Genomic DNA, 7,229 nt, shown 5'->3' with positions numbered 1-7,229 from the left:
CAGCATTATTCACAGTACCAAAAGATAGAAACCATCAAATATCCACTCATGGGTGATGGATAAGCGAAATGAATATAACCTTAAGAAAGAATAAAATTCTGACAGATGCTACAACATGGATAAACCTTGAGTGCATCAGGCTAAGTGAAATAAACCTGACACAAAAGGACCAATACTGTATGATTCCATTTTTAATATATACTAATCTGCTTTGGAGATCCAGAATTAATATTGGATTGATGTATCAATGGAATGGAAACTGGGATCCATTTTTATTAATTCATTCATATATGGGTGCTGTGACTTTGATTGGAAACAAACTGAACCAAAAATTGCTCAGTGTAGCATTTTCAGCTACATTCATGTTGAAACAAAAATTAAACAAAAATACGTGGAAGGGTGACAAAGTTGAACAATAATTTAACTGCTTATTGTTTATTCATGTAATTTCATTGCATGGTACCTAAAAATATGAATCATTAGTTGTTTCCCACTGTTCTGTGTGAGGATCTGTCCTTAGTATTAAAAATACTCACCAAACTATATACAATCTCGTAGCTTTAGAATGTATTGATTGAGAAGATGAATAATAAAAAAGCTAGTGAGACTTCCATTCCATTTTTCTTTGCATTTATATTTAATTATTTTGTCATTGAAGTATATGCACAAGTCCTGTATTTCAGTTCATATTTACTAAAGCTGGGGCTCGTTATTGAACCTATCTAAAGACAATTTAAAGGTAAAATGAGGAGAGAACTGTTTTTGTTAATTAACATGCAAATATACACATAACATATAAACCTACTTCTTCCCTGGTCTTTAAAAAGTCATGGAGAGAGAAGATTTGAAGTTAAAATGCAATAAATGCATTCATTCATTCATTCCCTCACTCATTCTTTTAGCACATCCAGTAAGCATCATTTGAAGTGCTGATTTACATGCCTTCTGTTTTACAGTAGTCAATGGGGGAAATATTCTCCAATCAGATACAACGTCCATCCCCATAATATAATCAGGTAAGAGATATACAACCGCTTCACATAAAGCCAGTTCAAATATGTCAGTTCTGCTATAAACCTTTACCTTAATTCCAGCAACCCTTACATTTCTAGCCATGGCCCCCTTTAGGACTTCAACAGGTCTTGGTTTTACCATACTAGATCAGGGAAATATTGCCCTGTATGACATAATATCCATTCCCATAAGACATTCAGCTAAAGGGAAAAAACTTCTTTATATAGGACATTTATATAGGACATTGCAATTTTCATAATCCTATCAACCATTATATTCTTATTCTCTCAGTTTAATTGTAGTCCTGGTCAAGGCTTCACCAATGGGCTTTTGGACCACAATTCATGGAGCTCTGGTATCAAGGAGTCTTGGAAGCTTCTCTTCTCTACCATCTGACCATTTCACCTACTCTTGTGCAAAAGGCTTTGAGTCCCCAGCATGGCGTTGAGCTAAGCGATTCTGGCCTTATCAATCCTCAACTTAATTAATCTGCCTGTTCACTGCTCCAAATGATTATTGGTCGTGTTTCTCATAGTAATTTCCAACTTTTAAATTTCCAAACTTTTATTTTATTTTATTTTTTAAATTTCCAAACTTTTAAATGCTTAAATGCTTCCAACTTTTAAAATTTCTTCAAGCGGGGATAAATAGAGCTGATTTATTTGGGGCCCTTTGATGTCAGGAGACAGGTGGGGAGTCCCTTTGGCAGCACTGTATTAAAACCCGTGTTTTAATCCCATTAGTGTCTGTTTTACCTATTCCTGATGGCAATGCTTCCTTCACTCCCTAGAACACAATCTTTCTTTGGCAAACAACCTTTCTCACACTTCAGTATTAAATATGGTTTTCTTTGTGAAACCTCTCCAGAATTTCTAGATAAAGTTAGTCACCCCCTCTCTGCTTCTAAGCACCCCCCTTGGTTTATATTTCACATTTTAATATAATGAACTGATAATAAACACTGTCTTTCTTATAGGACATGAACAATACAAGGGCAGGAACTAGACTTCTCCTTGTATCCACAGCACAGACCATACTGTCTGCCTTATAGCACTGGTTGAATTAATGTTTAGTGACATGAAGAGAGGAGGAGGGAAGGATGAAATAAAATGCAAATAAATGTAAAATGTAGATAGGACACAGGACCAAAAATGTTAGTGTGAATGAATATTACTGGATTCTTTATTGAGAATATTAGGTTATACTATAGAGAGGTTTTATGTTTTGTCTCTCACAATACAAAACCAATAATAGAGATAAGAGGGACCAATTTATATACAGTTGAAAGGATACAGAGACTACTGGTTAAAAAAAACTACATATAAATAGCTCTCTTTTTATAATTTTGTTCAGTGTTGCTATTGCTGATAAGGTTGTTCTGGGCAATGTTGCTTAAAGTCAGTTTTCATCTTAGTAGATGACAAGGACATCACATATATTGGGACCAAGGGCAAGCATCTCCAAAGTTTCCCATTTGGTCATATTGACGGTTTTGAGTTAAAAGATACTTAAGAAACAGCCAACACAAGAAGGATGCACCACTAGCCTCTTTGTCTTCTGAAAGGAGGAGATAAATCTCCCATGTCAAAGGAACTATTCCTGTACCAGGAGTTAAAGAGACATCCTTATTACCACAGATCAGGAATTCAGAGCCAAGAAAGCTCCATTAACAAACCACATACTTTACCAGTTTACTACTGCAGCTCAAATGCTGCTTAAATGTTTTTACTGACTGCAGCTCCCCAACATAAGTTATCTTTATTTTGTCAATTTCTTACAGATTTATTGTTTCTTTGTCAAAAATGTATAAGAACTGCATGCCTTGCTAATTTCCTTAGGTCTCAATTCATTTGGGGGGCCCTGTGTACACATAATTAAATTTTGTTTTTTATTCCTTTTAATCTGTCTCATGTCAATTCTTAGACTATCCAGAAGAACCTGGAGGGCATAAGAATAATTTTCTTCCCCAATATATGATGATTATATTAATTATGAAGAGCAAACTCTTTAAGTATGAAAACACTGAAGCACAAGGGAGTTAATGACATACCTATGTTCCTTATTAAGATAATTTGATTCTATGCAAAACTGGGAGACTCCTGACCTCCTTCTCCTTTTGTAGTTCTTTCTAGAAAAAAATATAAAATCTTAACTCCCTAATATGATATACAAAGAAATTTGAAACATGATTGCTTCCAAGAGTTGAATTGACCTCAGTCTGGATGCCGAATTGTGTATCAGGAGCTGAAGCCTGGATTCTTTAAGCAATGTGTCCTATTTGCTTATTTTCACACTTGTGTAATGCTTTGGCAGGAAAATTGTAGCCAGAGAGTTTGCCTTATTGGAAGAAAAGAGAAACTGAGTGCAAAATGTCTAGGAGAAAGTGAAAAAAAAAATAACTTGAGAGTAGGAATTTGCTCTACTGTTTCTTTAATCTTTGTCATTTTTTTGTAAATTGCCTGTTAATTGCCTAAAGTTAAAAAGCAGTAAAACAAAAAGAATAGTAAACAAGAAGATATCTAGGTGAGTTGATAATAATTCTAAGCTTTTCCCTGGGCTGACAGGGGAAAAAATAAGAGAATTACATAGACAGAGAGATAATGATAGCTAGATGGGGGAATAAAAGAGGAGGTAGAGGACCAGAATGAGTTCGAGCTGACACTCATTTGCCTCTCCTATTGGCATTAACCCAACAACATATGCCACTTGTTTTTCTGTGTACACTTACGGTGCTCCCTGACTGTAAGACTATAAGCCGCTTACCTAGTGGTGCCCCATTCCCTCTGACCATAAATCACTACTTACCTTCATCAAAGCTTCCAGTTCTGTATATAATAAGATAACTAATATCAGTGAGAGATGATGCTTGAGAATAGCAACAGGATTTATGAAGCTAATTTCATGTGGTCATTAATCTCTTTAAATGCTGCATTAGTAATTATTTTTTAAGGTTAAAGAGACTTCTATAATCAGCAGTTACAACTATCAAATGAATCCCTGAATGAATTGAGGTATATAGTGCTCAGTATGTGCCTGACATCATTCAAGAGATTACTTATAAACCACATGGGCCCTGAAGCAGGCTCAGCTCCTAGACTAATGCTTGGCACAGGCTAAGGAAGCCACACATATTGGTGGCTTTGGTAAATTTGGACCCCAAAACTTGAGACTCTTATGTCACTATAGTGTCACTAAGGAACAAAGGAAAGGAAGAACATTTGAGGAAAAGGAACTAAAGAGAAAAAGGGGAAAGGCCAGAAAGAAGGCAAAGATATACTGAGAAAATAATATTTTGGGAGAATGCACTGTCCACTCTTCAGCAGATATCACTGTCCTATTCCCAACATTATCTGCCCTGATACATAGTATATCTTGTTAATAATTCAAATAATTATTGAAATGATTTAAAATCATTAAAATAATTCAAACAAGAATTTGATTACTTTAAAATGTGATTATTTAGAAATTTAATGGCTAACATTTTAAATTTTAAAAATTTTTTTAAATTGTTATGTTAGTTACCATACGGTACATCATTAGATTTTGACGTAGTGTTCCGTGATTCATTGTTTGCATATAACATCCAGTGCTCCATGCAATACGTGCCCTCTTTAATACCCACCAGCAGGCTCACCCATCCCCCAACTCTCCTCCCCTCTAAGATCTACAGTTTGTTCTCAGAGTCCATAGTCTCACATGGTCCGTCTTCCTCTCTGATTTCCTCTCCTTCACTTTTTCTTTCATTCTCCTAATGTCCTCCTTGCTATTCTTTATGCTCCACAAGTGAAACCCTATGATAATTGACTTTCTCTGCTTGACCTATTTCACTCTGCACAATCTCCTTCAGGCCCATCCGTGTTGATGCAAGCTGGGTATTCATCCTTTCTGATGGCTGAGTATTATTCCATTGTATATATGGACCATATCTTCTTTAACCATTCGTCTGTTGAAGGGCATCTTGGCTTTTTCCACAGTTTGGCTATTGTGGACATTGCTGCTATGAACACTGGGGTACAAATGACCCTTCTTTTCACTACATCTCTATCTTTGGAGTAAATACCCAGTAGTGCAATTGCAAGGTCATAGGGTAGCTCTATTTTTAATTTCTTAAGGAAATCTCCATACTGTTTTCCAAAGTGACTGCACCAACTTGCATTCCCACCAATAGTGTAAATGGTTCCCCTATCTCCACATCCTCTCCAGTGTTTGTTGTTTCTTGCCTTGTCAATTTTTGCCATTCTAACTGGTATAAGGTGGTGTCTCAATGTGGTTTTGATTTGAATATCCCTGATGACGAATGATGATGAACATTTTTTCAAGTATCTGCTAGCCATTTGTATGTCTTCTTGGGAGAAGTGCCTAACATTTTTAACCAGCTTTTTCAAATTTGCCTCTCATTCTTGATCTCATAAAGCTTTATTGTTTGGATATTAAGAATTCCATAAGAAAATATTCTGCTATAATTTGCATAAAATGCCTAATTGGTTTGAGTTGCAATAAAATTGCTTTATTGTGGGCTTTGGTCACTATGCTTAGACCTAAATTAGAGGAGGAAATCATGGTAGATGAAGGAAAGAAAGGTTTGATTTATTCTATAAACATGAGCAACTGTTGAAAGTGGATTAATATGGTATTAACTAAGTTAAGGTCTGACTGCCAAATGCAGAATGAATCAGGAGGTGGAGCACAAGAATAAAAGCAGAGAGACCAGTCAGAGGTTTATTGCTGTGACAGGCCAAGAGATGATAATGGTTTGGTGTAGGTGTATAGCAGCAGAAATGGAAGAAAATGGATTAAATGGGGACTTGTCTTGCAAGGAAAGTGACATGATTTACTGATAGACTGGTTGTGGCATGTGAGTAAAAGAAAGGAATTTTTTATTTTTTTAAGATTTTTAAAAAAACTTATTTGACCCAGAGAAAGAGAGAGAGAGAGAAAGAGAAAGCACAACAGGTGGAGGGAGAGGGAGAAGCAAGCTCCTCACTGAACAGAGAGCCAGATTTGGGGTTTGATCCCAGAACCCTGGGATCATGACCTGAGCTGAAGGCAGTCACTTAACCAACTGAGCCATTGAGGTGGCCCAAGAAAGAAATTTTTGAAAAGCATCAGTGGCTTCTTCCTGGAGAAGGAGGCCAGAAGTCAGTTGGTGGTGGTAGCCAACGCAGTTAGCAGTGTAAACAGAGAGCTGGGTTCCAGCTTTTCCGCAATGGGTGAGCCACAGCACATGTGTGCCCTTTCACCCCCTCCAACGCAGTACATCAAGGAGTATACAGATGAAAATACTTAGGAAGGCCCAACTGCCAAGCCTACACCTCCAGGAAAAAAGAGTTACGTGATGTTTGGCATCAGTTCCAATGTGATCTTATCATCTACCCTGCAGACAGGACATCAAACAGTATCATCCTGTGCAGTGTGGTCATGAGAATGAACTGAGGAACCTCAATATGTTTATTTTTATTAATTTCTTAGATCTCTTAGATATTTTGATAAGGAGCCCTGGGAATATAAAATGAGAAGGGAAAGCTAGAAGACTGTAAGCCCCTTCTTGTAGGTGTGTAGCATATTGAGAGACCTTGAGAATCACAGACCTTGAGAAGGTGCAGAAATGTTAACACCTTGAAATAGTTACAATGCTTTCAAAGCATCTGCAACGAGTCATCCAGATGATTCATAATTGTTTGGCTTCTTTGCCTGATGATTTGCCTCATGCAGAACAAGGGATGAGAGTAAAAACTGAAGCAATGGATGCTGGTGATAGAACTGGTCAGAAGGAACACAGAGAAAGTGCAGCTCATAGGAGAGATGGGATGATACAGAAAGATGCTGCTTTGTGTGTCCTAATGGACGAAATAAATCAAAGACAGTGAAGGATGTTTCTTTTTCTTCTTGCTTTTCTTTCTCCCTTCGAGCAAATAGCATCATATATCAGTTAATTTGCTTTTGGACAACCTTAGTTATCACTAGAAGTCACATAAATGGCGTGACTCTCCAACTTTATGAATTACGAGATGTCTCAGGAAGTAATTTCACTTTACGGAAAGCAGGCCCACGGGTGTGCCTGCAGTCAGTGTAACCGCCTTAAAAAGCAAGGTATTTGCAGCTATTGTGTGGAATGGTTCTGTTTCTGGAGTTGCAGGGTCACATGGACGATATCCTCAACAATAGCAAGCTTTCATCCTTGAAAAGGAGAGTTGTCCTTTGCCTTCAGAATGAGA

General features: G+C 37.1%; 1 pseudogene; it reads left to right on the top strand.

The window, feature by feature from the left end:
- Positions 1 to 6,220: 6,220 nt before the first annotated feature.
- Positions 6,221 to 6,881, top strand: LOC125101601 (mediator of RNA polymerase II transcription subunit 7-like; annotated as a pseudogene).
- Positions 6,882 to 7,229: the final 348 nt, after the last annotated feature.

Source organism: Lutra lutra, chromosome 6 (assembly GCF_902655055.1).
Source record: "Lutra lutra chromosome 6, mLutLut1.2, whole genome shotgun sequence".
NCBI classification, from domain to species: Eukaryota; Metazoa; Chordata; class Mammalia; order Carnivora; family Mustelidae; genus Lutra; species Lutra lutra.
Note: the sequence above shows the minus strand (reverse complement) of the source record. Positions and strands in the feature narration are given on the sequence as shown.